Source organism: Thalassophryne amazonica, chromosome 14, assembly GCF_902500255.1.
Source record: "Thalassophryne amazonica chromosome 14, fThaAma1.1, whole genome shotgun sequence".
In the NCBI taxonomy this organism is placed as follows: domain Eukaryota; kingdom Metazoa; phylum Chordata; class Actinopteri; order Batrachoidiformes; family Batrachoididae; genus Thalassophryne; species Thalassophryne amazonica.
In genome coordinates, this window is record NC_047116.1 from 83619324 (window position 1) to 83636705 (window position 17382).

Here is a 17382-nt window from a genome sequence, read left to right on the forward strand (position 1 = left end):
GCAACACCATCGTTCTCACGATAGTGGACCGGTTCTCCAAGGCGGCCCACTTCGTGGCCCTCCCGAAGCTCCCGACGGCCCAGGAGACGGCAGACCTCCTGGTCCACCACGTCATGCGGCTGCATGGGATACCATCGGACATTGTATCAGATCGTGGTCTCCAGTTCTCTTCACAGGTGTGGAAGAGTTTCTGCAAGGAGCTTGGGGCCACCGTGAGTCTCTCGTCCGGGTACCACCCCCAGACCAACGGCCAGGCAGAGCGGGCCAACCAGGAGTTGGAGCAGGCCCTGCAATGTGTCACCTCCGCACATCCGGCGGCCTGGAGTCACCATCTGGCCTGGATCGAGTATGCCCACAACAGCCAAGTTTCGTCTGCTACCGGCCTCTCCCCTTTTGAGGTGTGTTTGGGGTACCAGCCCCCATTGTTCCCGCTGGTGGAGGGAGAGGTCGGTGTGCCCTCGGTCCAGGCCCACCTCAGGAAATGCCGCCGGGTGTGGAGGACCGCCCGCTCTGCCCTGTTGAAGGCCCGGACGAGGGCCAAGTCCCATGCGGACCGCCGACGTTCCCCGGCCCCCACGTACCAGCCCGGGCAGGAGGTGTGGCTGTCAACCAAGGACATCCCCCTCTGTGTGGACTCACCCAAATTAAAGGACAGATACATCGGACCATTCCCCATCCTCAAGATCATCAACCCAGCCGCAGTGAAGCTCCGACTCCCGGCTTCACTGCGGATCCACCCTGTCTTCCACGTGTCCCGTATCAAGCCTCACCACACCTCGCCCCTCTGTACACCTGGACCCGCGCCGCCTCCTGCCCGGCTCATCGACGGGGAGCCTGCTTGGACAGTACGCAGGCTCCTGGACGTCCGTCGTAAGGGCCGAGGGTTCCAATATCTGGTGGACTGGGAGGGGTATGGACCTGAAGAACGCTCCTGGGTGAAGAGGAACTTCATCCTGGACCCGGCCCTCCTGGCCGAGTTCTACAGGAGACACCCGGAAAAGCCAGGTCGGTCGCCAGGAGGCGCCCGTTGAGGTGGGGGGTCCTGTTGTGTGGGCCGCTGAAGAGGAGGTACTGCTGGCCCACTACCACCAGAGGGCGCCCTGCTTGGAGTGCGGGCTCCAAGCACGAGAGGGCGCCAGATCCAGAGGAAGTGACAGCTGTCACTCATCACACCAGCTGTCACCCATCTACGCCACTACTTAAGCCGGACTGCAACTCCACCTCCCCGCCGAGAAATCAACTACCGTGAGGTAATTCTCTGCTGACTGACACATTGTGTTATTTGCAGCCCTATTCCTGTGGACGGAGCCTTATCTGGGACTTCGGAGATTAACGACGACGACTGCGCCTTACTCTCTGGACAGATAAGTGGTTACACAGGCGTTGCACGAGTGTGTGATTCGGAGGTGGAGGTTCCCCCTCCTAACGGTGTACAGACCGAGAACCACTGAGTGTAAAGACTTACACTCATTCATCTTGTTTCTGCTTTTTGCCAGCAGTACCAGGGTCGACAGTCGAAGACAGAGGTCACCTGGGGATTCGGGACTTGGCGGCTCCGGTGTTCTTCAGGCCGTTGGTGGTGGAAGCCGTGTGGGACGCGGCCTCTCTCTCATCGGGGTCTCCTATCTTCGAGCCTGCCCACACGTCACCTGGTGTTAATTGACTTTGCAGATTTTGTGTATTTAGTTGTGTATTGTCACAACATTAAATTGTTACCTTTTGGCTTACTCATTGTCCGTTCCTTTGCGCCCCCTGTTGTGGGTCCGTGCTACGACACCTTCCCAACAGTTACAAGATAAAAACAGTAAGAATGGTGGCAAAGGTCAGTGTCATTTTGTACAGGGGTCAAAAGTTAAAGTTGCAGTTTTGGTAAAAAGTGATGCAAATTATTGGTTGAGCTAATAGGATTAATAAATGGAATAGTGTTGACAGTGTTGAATGCTTGGTCTCCAAAGTAAAGGTCAAACAAGGTCTCCATCTATTGGATTCTATGACATGTGACATATGTTACCCCGTAACGTGGTAAGTAAGGATGGTACTTGGTCCAAACTATTCCTTTTACAACCACGTTAACTCAACTAGTAATTTGCATCATGTTTTACCAAAGTTGGAGCAACTTTAAATTTTGACCCCTGTACAAAATGAAACTGACCTTTGTCACCATTCTTGCTGTTTTTATCCCATAACTCCATAGAATTCAGTAACAGATAGTCTAAACTATACCTTTTTGGAATCTTTATGATCAGGCAAAATAATGTGGAATATTTTTCAATATGATTGGAGCATCTTTTAATTTTGACCTCTGTGTAATTCTTCAATTGACCCCTACCTGACCACCGATTGAAAATTCAAGTGGCCAATTGTTGTTTTTTTTTTCAAAAGAGGATTGTCTGAGGAGTATTTCTGCTGAATTTGATGCTTTTATCACCATTTGCAGGATTCCCCTCTAAATATTCTCTTATCCGCTGCACTATTACAGTAAATATTAGTGTTACGAGTCGGCCCCACCTAATACTAGTTACATTAAACTCAACATTACTCAACACTGTTGATCACAGTGGACACATTACAACTTTTATTTACCACTACAAATGTTCACTAGTGGAGAATGTTGGATTAGAATAGACAGTTTGTCATTTTCATTTATAAATAAATAATAGCAATCAATATGTATCCTTATGTCAGTGGGCATAAAATGAAACCCAAACCTCAATAACAGCCTGAAGTTTGTCCTCCTCTTTCCTTTTATGCCGCTTTTCAACTGATTTGTCATAGAACACGTCTGCTGAATTGAACCAAGCTGTTCCATAATTACATGCAATGCTACTGTGTCTTGACCACACCAACCTATTAAACGGTGGCCCTGTTCAGAGGTAGACCAATTTGTTATGGTCTCAACACTTTGAGCCATTAAATGCCATTTCTGCCAAGCTGAAAAGATTTCTGTTATTAACCGAACTACTTCTGCAGTTATAGCTTTCTATGCTGGTGCCCATTGTGAATGAATGGTAGTCATGTGTTTGATTGGCACGGGTTCTGCCAAAGCAGACTCAAGTCTACATTTGTAGGAAAGAGTGTGTAGAATAGATGGATGGTGTCGGATCGGATCACTAAACACAATGCAGCCTCTCTGCATTTTTATTCATTGGAAGGTGCTCCACCCATATTCCATGGCACATCTACGAGGCCCAGAGGCAGGGACCGTTCAAGATACAGAGCAATAAAAGTCAGTGGGTATGACACTTGAGTAAGAGATGCATAAAGAGGCTGTCCAGAGCGTCATGGACTCGGGCTGAAATGGATCCTGCATGGCTCAGAGGCTGTGAAAGAGGAAAGATGGCTGCTGTGGGTGCCCAGCAGTTACCGTCAGGATGCCAGGATGACGTTTATACAATCAAACTCTTTGTGTTGGATTATTGTTCATAGAAAGCAAAACTTTTACAGACATTTTTTTTAACAACTCAGGGGCTACATGAATGTTTCAAAAATCGTGGACATTGAGCAAGATAAACAGTATGGTACTGTGTAGTAAATATGTCTGGAGAAGTGAGGGAACCCACCACGACATCCATGACAACCTTAAAAGAGTTATAGTGCCCTCCAAAAGTTTTGGAACACTTGGTATTTCACACATTTTGCTTATGCCATTTCAAATCCAAAAAATACAAAAAATAAAAAATTCAAAAAATGTCTTCCTTAAAGTTAAACTGAAAGTAAATCTCTACAACTTGATATAAATTGATTAAAAATCTAAAAGCCAAGATGATGGGTTGCATAGGTAATCAGCCCCTTTGGTATAATACCTGTAAATAATCAGTTTTATTGCCAGTTTTCTTCAGACAAGTTAGGGGATGGATACATGAACATTTCCAAGTCATTGAATACAACCCCTGGCAAAAATTATGGAATCACCGGCCTCGGAGGATGTTTATTCAGTTGTTTAATTTTGTAGAAAAAAAGCAGATCACACACATGACACAAAACTAAAGTCATTTCAAATGGCAACTTTCTGGCTTTAAGAAACACTATAAGAAATCAAGAAAAAAAGATTGTGGCAGTCAGTAACGGTTACTTTTTTAGACCAAGCAGAGGAAAAAAATATGGAATCACTCAATTCTGAGGAAAAAATTATGGAATCACCCTGTAAATTTTCATCCCCAAAACTAACACCTGCATCAAATCAGATCTACTCATTGACACTGACCCTATGCCAACCAGTCCCAGCAGAAGACTGCCCCTCCCTGAGCCTGGTTCTGCTGGAGGTTTCTTCCTGTTAAAAGGGAGTTTTTCCTTCCCACTGTAGCCAAGTGCTTGCTCACAGGGGGTCGTTTTGACCGTTGGGGTTTTACATAATTATTGTATGGCCTTGCCTTACAATATAAAGCGCCTTGGGGCAACTGTTTGTTGTGATTTGGCGCTATATAAAAAAATTGATTGAATTGATTGACATTGACCCTATGTGTCTTTTTACAAGGAATGTTTTCGCAGTTTTTGCTCTATGGCAAGATGCATTATCATCTTGAAACATCCCCAAACATCCTTTCAATTGTCCAAAATATCAACGTAAACTTGTGTATTTATTGATGATGTAATGACAGCCATCTCCCCAGTGCCTTTACCTGACATGCAGCCCCATATCATCAGTGACTGTGGAAATTTACATGTTCTCTTCAGGCAGTCATCTTTATAAATCTCATTGGAACGGCACCAAACAAAAGTTCCAGCATCATCACCTTGCCCAATGCAGATTCGAGATTCATCACTGAATATGACTTTCATCCAGTCATCCACAGTCCACGAATGCTTTTCCTTAGCCCATTGTAACCTTGTTTTTTTTTCTGTTTAGGTGTTAATGATGGCTTTCGTTTAGCTTTTCTGTATGTAAATCCCATTTCCTTTAGGCGGTTTCTTACAGTTCGGTCACAGATGTTGACTCCAGTTTCCTCCCATTCGTTCCTCATTTGTTTTGTTGTGCATTTTTCGATTTTTGAGACATATTGTTTTAAGTTTTCTGTCTTGACGCTTTGATGTCTTCCTTGGTCTACCAGTATGTTTGCCTTTAACAACCTTCCCATGTTGTTTGTATTTGGTCCAGAGTTTAGACACAGCTGACTGTGAATAACCAACATCTTTTGCAACATTGCATGATGATTTACTCTCTTTTAAGAGTTTGATAATCCTCTCCTTTGTTTCAATTGACATCGCTCGTGTTGGAGCCATGATTCATGTCAGTCCACTTGGTGCAACAGCTCTCCAAGGCGTGTTCACTCCTTTTTAGATGCAAACTAACGAGCAGATCTGATATGATGCAGGTGTTAGTTTTGGGGATGAAAATTTACAGGGTGATTCCATAATTTATTCCTCAGAATTGAGTGATTCCATATTTTTTTCCTCTGCTTGGTCTAAAAAAGTAACCGTTACTGACTGCCACAATCTTTTTTTCTTGATTTCTTATAGTGTTTCTTAAAGCCAGAAAGTTGCCATTTGAAATGACTTTAGTTTTGTGTCATGTCTGTGATCTGCTTTTTTTCTACAAAATTAAACAACTGAATGAACATCCTCCGAGGCCGGTGATTCCATAATTTTTGCCAGGGGTTGTATGTCTTGGACTTCATGTTGGGGGTGTGCCCTATCGCTAGGGCTGTGCATGCATTTGTCTCTGTACCTTGTATGCATGTGTGTGTGTGTGTGTGTGTGTGTGTGTTGTGTGTTCCTTTGGTTCATGTCTGAGTCTTATGTGTGTGTATGCCTGTCCGTCCACTGTCTGTCATCCGCGTGGGTCTCTGTCTTGTCTGTGCTTTGTATGTGTGTGTGGGTTTGTTATCCCTCTCCCCTGCGTGTGTTTGTCATCTTTGTGATCGGTCCGCTGTCTGGGTGGTCCTTTCATCTGACGGTCTCTAGTTCATTGTGTCTTTTGGTTGTTGCACCTGTCATGTCATATTGTCTCCCCTGTCTCAAGGTCATTCTGTCTTTGTGTGTGTGACTCAGTATTCCATTTGAGTTCCAGGTTTCTTCTCTGTGTGTATTCGTGGACTTAGTTTAGTTCTCATTGCGCTTTAGGTTCTGTCTGCTTTCTTGTCTATTTTTAGTCCTTCATGTCAGTTTGTCCACGGTTGCTCTTGTACTTAAGATCCACAGTTGTTTTGCATTTTTTCACTTGTGTATTTTGGTTGTATGTTTTTGGTCATTTCAACTGTTAAGTTTTATTTCCATGTACTGTTAGATGTTTTTGTCTCCTTATGTTCTTTTACTTTTCACGTGTCTCTGTGGATCCATTCCTTATTGATCATAGCACCTGTTGTTTATTAGTTCAGTTTGTTTATAAGCCACACCTTTTTCGCTGTTCAGTTGCCGGTTGTTTGACGCTGTTTCCATGTTTTGTCATATATTAGTCTTTGCTGCAGTCTCTCCATAAGTATTTTGTATTTTTGTCCCGAGCTGTCTGTTCGTCCAGTTTTTGATCTTTTATTTTTGGACTGTTTGTATTTCCCATCCCTGCTCTTCTTCTGTTTGGGTTCTTGGGTCACCGATCCCTTTGCTCACCAGAGAGCCTCTCTGCACCTTTGACATGGATCTTTTTGATACCACTGCCCTGTGCACGTGATGCGGCAGGACATTCTGATTGGTTGATATTATAATTGGACTATAGAACACCCATGAATAAATAATGAACTCATAAAATCCAACCCCTTTGTGCACAGTGCACACATTGGCACTCAGCTGACGCAACTGCAGAATAGCAAGAAGGATATTGGACACGTCCCAAACAGATTTGTGTTCTGGCTTTTATACCATGTGCCAAATGCCCCATCGGCAATTAAAATATGTCTGGTATGCAGATTGTACCTGATTACATTCACACCTGATATTAATATGTGCCTCCAGTGACTACGTTGTAATCTGATTAAGGTCTGATGTCCAGCTCATTTCACGCCTCCTCTGCTCCATGGAGGTTAAAAAATGTATTACTGTGATTCCGGCTTATTAGTTGAGCCCTCAAAGGGGGTTTTGAGGGGTTTTGTGTGTGTGTGTTTGGGGGGGCAATTTTACTTGTATTGCACATGCTCATCAAAACATCTCAACATGACATTAATATAAAGGTAAAACGTTATGTAAGGTCATTGAATAGTCTGAAAGTCACATTTTTTTGTTTGTTTTTTGAAGACTCTGGTTTATATTGTCACAAAGACCTAACTTTAACATCTTAGTTTTCAGCCACACAAAGTAGAGGAACGTGGTTTGAAAACAAGTTGCAGCAGCCATTTGGTACCACTCAAAAAGCTGTTGTAATTTGCATCATCTTTACATACATATTTGCATATTTACTATAAATTCTGCAACCATGAAATACTCCTACTGAGCCCCCCCAACAATGCATCAATAATGTAATGAAACAAGAGATAAAACACAACATAACTCTCAAATATCTCAATATTTGCATGCTATAAGCAGCCTTTTTGTTGAGAAACTGTTCCCTGCGAAGGTCTCTCCCCTTCTCACTTTTCACATTACGTTGGCTCGCATTTTACTTTTTTGAAGGAAACAATGTGAAAGTTGTTTTTTAGTGTTGATTTCCTTCCAAGAACATGTGAAATGCAGCCAGCAATGTGGAATAAAGGTTTCAAAATGATAGGAAACTGTCACTCTGAACCGATTATTGGAAACAAATGGAAGAAGTAGGTGGTGATGTTCGGAGGCAGCGGAAGAGGTTTTCTTTCTGTCAAGACTGTATTAGAAGCAGTTGACAGGAAACGGATTTGATTATGTGTGGAAAGTCAAGTGCTTCTTGAAGTGATGATTTTTCAACCTCGGAGAATCGGGGAGTCACTCCGCTGTGCTGACTGGAGTAAGAAGGTCAATCCACTTTTAGAAAGGAGGAAGAGAAGCAGGGAATTGAAAGCTAAGCAGTGCTTCGTGGCTTGAATAGCATTCCTTCCTTCTCCACGCTGTGAGATGATCCTCTTCTCTCTGAGGTGATGGAGATTGTTTTTTGGAATAGTGATGGACTGAGGATGTATTTTCTCAGGCACTCGCGCTGCGATCCAATTTGTTTCCCTCTCCAATACTACACTACAGTGGTCACATTCAATTGTAAAAACACCAGTGTCCAAAGAGCTTAGGAAGCTTATGAAAACTCTTCAAATACTGCCAGAGCACACACCACACAAACTGCTAGAGCAGTTATGTAACAGTCACATGGATGCTGCAGTGATGCCCCTAAACCCATTTAGGGATAATTTCAGCAGCTTAAATGAGCACGTTCAATAACTGCAGCATGTCTCTTGAGTAGTAATTCAAGATCACTTTTAATTTTGATGTACTGTGATGGACAAAAGGGCAGCACGGTGGATTAGCGGTTAGCACTGTTGCCTCACAGTGAGAAGGCCATGGGTTTGATTCCCACCTGTGGAGGTTGCATGGCTTCTGTCCGGGTGCCTCGGCTTCCTCCAACATCTAAAGACACGCAGGTTAGGTGGATTGGAACAACTCAGTCTCACTGCATGTTGTGATTCAGGAGCACAAAATAAACATTAATCTATTGGTTGATATTGTTACGAAAAGCGCCTCATTTTCGTCACGGCAGCACAAATTCATTCTAATACATTCCGTGATGGCTGCACGAAATTAAAAGTGAAGCAGAGGGGTTGGGGTGGTTATGGTTAGGGTTGGGGGTAGGAGTAGGATTAGTAATAAAAAGACCCTTCAGCTGCTCCCTTGTTTGCACTCAGGGTCGCCACAGCAAATCCAAGGTGGATCTGCATGTTGAATTGGCACAGGGTTTACGCCGGATGCCCTTCCTGACGCAACTCCACATTACATGGAGAAATGTGGCAGGGGTGGGATTTGAACCGGGAACCTGCTGCACTGAAACAAAGTGCACTAACCACTTGACCACCACCCCTGCCAGTAGGATTAGTAATAATGAGTTTAAAAAAAACCCATTCACAAAATTTTAATCATTTCGTGATGAGAGGACAAAAAAAAATGTGAGACTGGGTTGGTTGGAAACTTTAAATTGTCTACATGTTGCCCTGCGACAGATTGTACCCCGCCTTGCGCTCTGTGACTGCTGGGAGAGGCTCCAGCACCCCTTGACTCTTAATTGGCGTAAGCGGTTGAAGATGAGTGAGTGAGTGAAATGGACAAAATCATCAAAACCAGTGATGCCGGTAACGCGTTACTTACTCTAATCTGACCACTTTTGTTAGTAACGAGTAATCTAACGCGTTAATCTTTCCAAATCAGTAATCAGATTAAAGTTACTTCTCCATGTCACTGTGCGTTACTATTATTTTTCATTGTGGGTCGATAGCAGCATTAAACTTGGTCCGTGGGCAGGAGATCAGGGTTCGACTGAACTGCCCACTTTAAGAGAGCTGTGAGCTTTTCATCCGCGGTTTTTTGCAGCTGCTCGACTCGTCCTCACCTCTTAAAGCGCGGTGACAACAGCACACCTGCACTGAGCTTTACAAAGACATTTTTATACTTTTTTCCCTCCTTTATTTAGAATTCTGAGCTGAGCTGCTCCGTATCTGCTCGTTAAAAACAGCTGATACTCCGCGACACGTCAACAACTAACACTATTTTCCACTCAAATGCACCTAAACTCTCTTTCTGAGGACCACATGATGTGAAAACACAATTAAACTTTCTTACCTGTAAATCTGGTCCTGTTTTCTGTATAAATAAATGTTATCCATTCTTTGTGCTCAAACGCCAATCCAGATGGAATGGGGGCGTGGGGCAAGGATGTGCCCCCCTACAACACCCCTAGATTAAAGGTCCAGTTTTGAAGCCGTTTTTTACTACAACTACTAATACTACTTCTAATAATAATAATTTCGACAAGTAAAATGTAAACTGTATAAAACTGCTAATGAAGGAACTGTATAAAGTAACTAAAAAAGTAACTAATAACTTTTCAAAGTAGCTGTCGCAACACTGGTTCCAGGTTATTGCAGATGGATGAAGATCCTGCTAAAACCAAAATTTGTTGAACCCACTGAGCTGTAATTCCATGCAGGCTTCCCACAACTGACTGGATTCAAGTGATTCTGGCACTGTTGTGTTGACAGAAGTGGTTCCCAACTGAGAACTGAGGATGTCATTTAGATGGGTGGTGGGATGTCTTTTGGAACAATGGGGAGTTGGTGTTTAGTGTTTCCATGTTTGTTCATGGGGTGGGTACAGTCTTGGACTTACTTGTGTATAGCACCTTGAGATTTCTTGTGTTGTGATTTATAAATGAACTGACCTGAATTCAAATTTGAGTTCCTTCCTTTAATGTGTATTTGGCTTTGTGGAAAGTAGGAAGGACAAGGTGGAGATCGCCTTGATGAGACTTGGCAGACAATAGAAATAAGTAACACAATGAACATGTATGTAAATAAGTATATTTCATTAAAAAAGAGATGGATTTCAAGATTTTTATATATGTCATAAAGTTGCAATTTATTTATTTTATTTTATTAGCAAAGCGTAAGTGAATAAACAGCTCTCTAAAAACCAGTCCACTGGGTGAACGAGAGTGAATGTGACTGTTGGAAAGAGCAATCTCGATTGACAAAGTTCAACTGACCAGTTTTGAGCCTGACCTAGAAAACATTAGGTGTGGTTCCACATCTTTTGCATTCTGAGAAACCAAAATTTCTCAACACTGCACCCAGTGAGTCAAAACTTGACACATTCTCGAAATGTTGGTTTCTCAGAATGTAATGGATGAAGAACAATGCCCTGCTTTTTCTGGATCTGGCTTAAAACGTCTGAATCGGTCCTTTTTGTCCCTGTCCTTCAGCTCTTTTACAGCTAAATTTATATTTAGTAAAAGCAGCATGTGAAAACAAATCATCTATTTGAATCAATCGATCCATCTTTTTTTCTCTTTGGGGGAAAAGCATTAAACCATTATTAAGTCCCTGCTTGTGAAAGCAGTGTCACATTCCATAGGAATTTACTGCACTGAAACATTGTTTAAGGTGTTCATCATTGTCATTTCATCTGACAAAATAAATATTAGCACAGGCTAATATGGGTGGCTAAGTTGCCATTTAATATTGCTTGTCAAATATATACTTAAAAGCAATAGGTCCTGTGCATCTTAATGAGATTCATATGAATGCAAGTGTAAAAATAAAAAATAAAAATACATTTTTTTGTGGACAAAAATGTGGGGCCCCATGTGACTTGGACCACTGGATTGCAAAGTTCTGGGGGCTTTGAGAATGTTTGACATGTAGTCACAAGTCTATTTCACTGTAAAAAAAAAAAAAAAAAAAAAAGACCCTAAAAAGAGAATTAAAAGAATGTGATATTGTTTTAATGTACTGTATTTAGATAAAAATCATTAATGAAATCAGACAATTCTTTTCTTGAAAAGCTTTACCTTAATTAGGCTGAAATAAAAAATAAATGAAATGTAAAAAAGCAACATATCTTTGATATTTTTATAAAGAGAGCACGAAGAATGGCTTTGTTCCAGTGGCGGTGCCAGGAAATTTTTTTTGGGGGGGCTGAGGGGCACTGGGGTAAAAGTTGGGGGGGGGGGGCTCCACAAAATGTCATCGAAATGAACAATATATAGTAAATTGCTTTATAAATAACAAGGTATATGTTTTAGTCACCCGTGCTCCTCTAAAATGTTGTATCAATGCACACACACACACACATCACTTATAATGATTGCAAGTTCAATAAACTTGCACATAGGTATACAAACTGAATTCATTGAAATGGTGCTCAAGACAATGCATGGAATCAACCTTATGTCCTAAATGTTTGGAGTATGGAGTTAAATTTGTCTCATTAATACTTGCAAATGCACAGAGGGTGATTTACTAATATCCTTTGATTTGTACACGTGCTTTGTGATCCACAAACACAAATTTCTGATTTGTAACTTGTGTGTGGGTTTTTACAAATAAATGTTTATTTGCAAAACTGAAAATTCTGTTTATGAAGGGTGATTCAGCATTGGTGGATCACCGAACACACACATTCATCACTTTGCTCAGTTACGCAATATTGAGACATTCTCAGTGCAAAACTGCAATTGAGATCCACAAATATGTCAGTTGCTATTCACATTATTGGCAGAATTATTGGGGGGCTGAGGGGCTTGACTCATTATTGGGGGAGCTTAAGCCCCCCCCCAAGCCCTCCTTTGGCGCCACCACTGCTTTGTGCATTAAATCTTTGCAGTTTTTGATTGTATATCAGCTAAAAGAAAGCAGTTATAGATTGCAAACACAAATAATTGAATGCATTAATGAAAGTTTGAGCACCATAATTATCTCATTTTGGTTCACATGTCGATACAAACGCACAACATTAAAGACGCATGTTTAAAGATATTCAGCATCGTAACAAAAATATCAGCAACTGCTAACTAAAAAATGGCACTTGGAGGTGAATCTGTGTGTGTTTTATATTATAACTGTCAGGAAAATAAATCTTAAACAGTCTTGACTTTGTCTTATTGATAATGTATTTGAGATTCAAAAGGGTTTATGAGTCGTTCAGGAATGTTCTCACTGCAACAGAAAGGATCATCCTGCATCTGAAATAAAAAAAACATGAAAATCACCATAAACAATGTGAATGTGTGTGTCAGTGTTTGGGGGGACATGTTTCATCACCGGGACAGAGGCGGAGCAGGCTGAACTTCAAACAGAGCATGCGGTCCTTGGGGGTCCATTATCGAGGGACTGATAGACTTCTAATGATGCTGCTGAGACTGTGACAACAAAGATAAGAGGGGAGTTGAAGGGAAGGATCGCCCCATACCAACAGGCTGACTGACAGCTCCAGGGTTGCCGTGGACAGCAGGAGAGAGGGACTGCTAAGACGATGCACGCTGTTCATTTGCTGTCAGTGAGCTTGATTGACATCTGATGGTGACATTGTTTCAGCTCTGCTCATTTTGATGCTCTACCTTAAGACAGTGGAACAAAGAGATGAGGCAGGTAAAAGGCTTGTGTGTGTATATATATATATATATATATATATATATATATATATATATATATATATATATATATATATATATGACATTTACCCCGGCACCTCATCTCTCTGTTGTCCTGGCCTTCTTGAATGGTGCAGACTTTTCCTTGTAACACTGCTTGAAGAAAGAATCTTCTAAAAACAGGCAGTAGATTTAGGAGTTCATTCCAAGCCCTTGTTCAGCCAAAAAAGGTCCAACTCACTCATCCTTCAAGTTCGTGCAAATAGAAGTTTAAAAATGCCATATATTTTGACATTTGAGCCAATGATATTGACCGTTGGCACAATTAACCCTGTCAAGGCATTTCTGGGGTTTACTGTCATCCCCATATTAATTTAGTGGGAATCGGCCATAGGACCTCACAAACACGGAACAAACACACAAATATTGCTCAAATTACAGTACGAGGGCTGTCAATAAAGTAACGGTCCTTTTTATTTTTTTCAAAAACTATATGGATTTCATTCATATGTTTTTACATCAGACATGCTTGAACCCTCGTGCGCATGCATGAGTTTTTCCACGCCTGTCGGTTACGTCATTCGCCTGTGAGCACGCCTTGGGAAGGAGTGGTCCCGCCCCCTCGTCGGATTTTCATTGTCTGGAAATGGCAGAATGAAAAGGACTTTTTTTCCATCAGAATTTTTTCAGAAGCTGTTAGAAACTGGCACCTGGAAACCATTCAAAAAATTTATCTGGCTTTCGGTGAAAATTTTACGGGCTTCACAGAGAATATGGACTGTTACTACAGCTTTAAGGACCCCTTTAAGGATGCTCGGCGCACCGTGCTCCGAGCTGCGATGACGCAGCACAAGCCACTGGACCATTTCTAAACGGATGGCTCTGTGGATACGAAACCATCGTGTGCTCCTTCTCTGGTTATCACAAGAGCTGGACATCAGCCATTTTCCGGCAGATTTCACTTTTAACAAGAGATTTTGTCATGGAAAGCCGCGCGGAGGCTTCGCGCATAAAGACCGATTCGCTTTGGAAGCGAGACAAAGGAACACCTCCGTTTCGGCATGTCAGAGGACAAGTTTGGACATGCCTATCAATGCTTGCAATGCTTACCAGTCCAGTAAGTATCAGAGAAATTGTGGAGAGCTGGACATGTCCAAATTTGTCAAGGCTCCCTGACATTCAACTAATGGCAGAGCACACCAATTACTCAGGACTCTGCCTTTATCTCTTGTATGGAGAGCTTCCCTCACCTGTTGCTATGCAGTATCGTTAGACCAACATCCAACCCTACCCTTCTCCTTTGTGTAAAGAGGAAATGTCAAGAATCAATCTCTTAGTCATGCTTTCATCATCTGTGTCTCTTGTGACTTTAATCTCTTTAATCTTCCACTAGTATGTCACACTGCTTTCTCAGCTCTTTGTCATTCATTTAAATTTCAAATCTATCATGGTTAAACTCAGAAAAGGAACACAGAACCCAAACACATAGACAGTGTGGGTAACTGACTTCCAGGGGCACTGTAGCAGAGGCAATGAAGACTGCACATTGCACCAATGCAGGGAGGGTCTTTGAAAAGCTTTAATTTTGTGGTTTAATGCATGAAGTTGGTGGGGACCAAAATTCTGTTACAGGGCCAAAAACTTTCAGCTATACCACTGCTGGTTTCCCACCGTGATACTGATTATATGATCAACAAAACCATCCCTTGAGTTAATGAAGATGGCCAAAAAAATTTAAATCAACTTACCTTGCCATATTACAGTAGTTTTGACCATTTTCATCTAGAGTGGGTCTGAGATCTTCCTCCTCCTCGGATTGTTGCACTTCAGCGATGAGGGCTTTATCAGTGCGGACAATTCTGCACGATTCATATTATTTTCTTTATGGATCTGGATGTGAACTTCCTCTTGAGATCCTTCCCGCGACCGAACATAATGGTCACTTGCGCACTTTAACAACCACAAGTTGCTTGCTTGCTTGAAAATCTTCATAGAACGTGCTGGAGATGACATGGATGCTCTAACAATGAAAGAAGTATCTGTTTTGCTTCAGATGGGGCTGGAATTTATAATTGCACCTGCTCCTCCCAAAAATGGTCAATTTGGACAAAAATGTTGACCTTAGGCTACGTTTTCAGGGTCACAAATCGACTGTGAGTTAAGCCGAAACACGAGTTAACACATACGTGAATTAACGGGACTCACCTGTAGAAGGTTACCATTACATTACATATTACATTAGTTATTACATAATAAATTTCATATTATCTTACATATTACATACTACATACTGCTTTGCCTTCAGGCCTTGGTGGGAAGTCTGTTCACAGCAGCCTTATTTTATTCCCCAACATCCCTTTTGTCTCACTATCTTTAATTTATCTCACTTCGAGTCAGCTTTGTCGTCACCTGGTGTTTGTGAGGTACTTAAAATCACGATTTCCACTCAAAACTTTCCATGATGTCAAATAATCTGCTCTTTCGCTTTGTACTCCACTGAGCTGACAGTGTTCCATTTCTGGATGACATCAGGACCCTGAAAGTGTCTAGGCAGTGACGTCTTTCAGAACATTTTCAAACATATTACATTATACGTTGCATAATGCAGAAATTTCATACGTACATAGGCGGGGCGATGGAAAAGTTTTGAACCTAACCCAGAAAACGTATGTCATAGTTCTCCATCTTTTGCATTGTGAGAATCCAACATTTCTCAGAAATGTGTAAAATTTTGACTCACTGGGTGCAGTGTTGACCATTGTGCATAGTTGTTGATAAAAATTGTGATATACATTTGAAACAACATGCTGTTATTGAATTCCTCATAGCAGAGGATTGTGCACCCGTTCATCTGCGAAGGAATGAGTGTTGTCTGTGGTCATGCCTATGGATGTTGGTACAGTCAGGTGGTGGACAAGGACTTTGAAGAGTAAAACTTCAGAGTCATCCCTTCATTAGGAAAAGTCTCGAGGGCCATATTTTGGAACTGCAATGGAAAAGTCCTCACAGAGTTTTTGGAATATGGCTACATTGTCATCTCTGACCAAGGTGTGGACACTTTGGATAAGCTGCATACACTCTGGAAGCAGGTTCATCCTGGAAAAGATGCAGTTCTTCAGCATAACAATGCTTGCCTTCACATGAGTCAACAAACACAGGATGCATTGCAGTGGTTCAATTTTACAAGATGTTACCACACCCACTGTACAGTCCAGATTTCCCATCCTCTGACTTTTTCAATTTTCCCAAGCTGAAAGAACACCTGTGGGGTCACCATGGCACTAATGATGCAGAGGTGCCAGCAGCTGGACCAAGACAGAATGCAAATTGATCAGTGTGAGACTTGTATTTATGATTTATCAAGACTTAATGGTTAGCACTGTTGCCTCACAGCAAGAAGGTCAGGGATCCCTTCCCTCCTGGTCCCTTCTGTGTGGAGTTTGCATGTTCTCCTCATGTTCAAGTGGGTTCCTTCCAGGTATTCGGCATCCTCCCACTTCCAAAGACGTGCAGGTTAGATAAATTGGTGACTATAAATTGACCGTAGGTATGCGTATATGTGTCCCTGCAATAGACTTGCATCGATAGACTCCAACCCTCATGACCTATGATTGGAGTAAGTGAGCATAGAAAATGAACGAATGATCAATCAGAAATGATTGTTGCTGTCGGATCAGGACATCCGTGATATGTACTTACCCTACGGTCACATTAACTACAAGTAAGTAAGTCCCTTCGGCTGCTCCCTTGTTTGCACTTGGGGTCGCCACAGCAAATCCAAGGTGGATCTGCATGTTGAATTGGCACAAGTTTTACGCCGGATGCCCTTCCTGACGCAACTCCACATTGCATGGAGAAATGTGGCAGGGGTGGGATTTGAACCCGGAACCTTCTGAACTGAAACCAAGCGCATTAACCACTTGGCCACCACCCCTTCCTTGGCCACCACCCCTTCTCACATTAACTACAAGTGCCAGAGGCAAAGTGACTCCTTGCCAATTATTTTCAATCAGAGCAGGCATTTTGGGAGCGGCAAGAGAAACAGTCACTCTGCTGCTAATTAGGCTTTGCAAAAATAGATGAGGAGTCTATTTTATGCAAATGATGAGCGGCACAATATGAACGACAGCCAATCTAAGTGAATAGGCAGCGTAACATCAGCTGGTTGTACTCTCGAAAAAAAAAATAGTTGAAGATGGCAGAATACACACTGAAACAGCTGTATTTTGGTATAAATCCAATCAGTTTCTCACATATCTTGTAAAAGTTTGTGAGAAATAAACAATTGGAAATTTAAAAATGCTGTTTTTGTAACCAAAAAACACCTCTTAAGTGATTTAAAAGACATCTTACAGTGATGTCAGCAAGCACACCTTGTTAACGCCCAACAAGCACCAAGCCGACTGCTTGTCGCCATA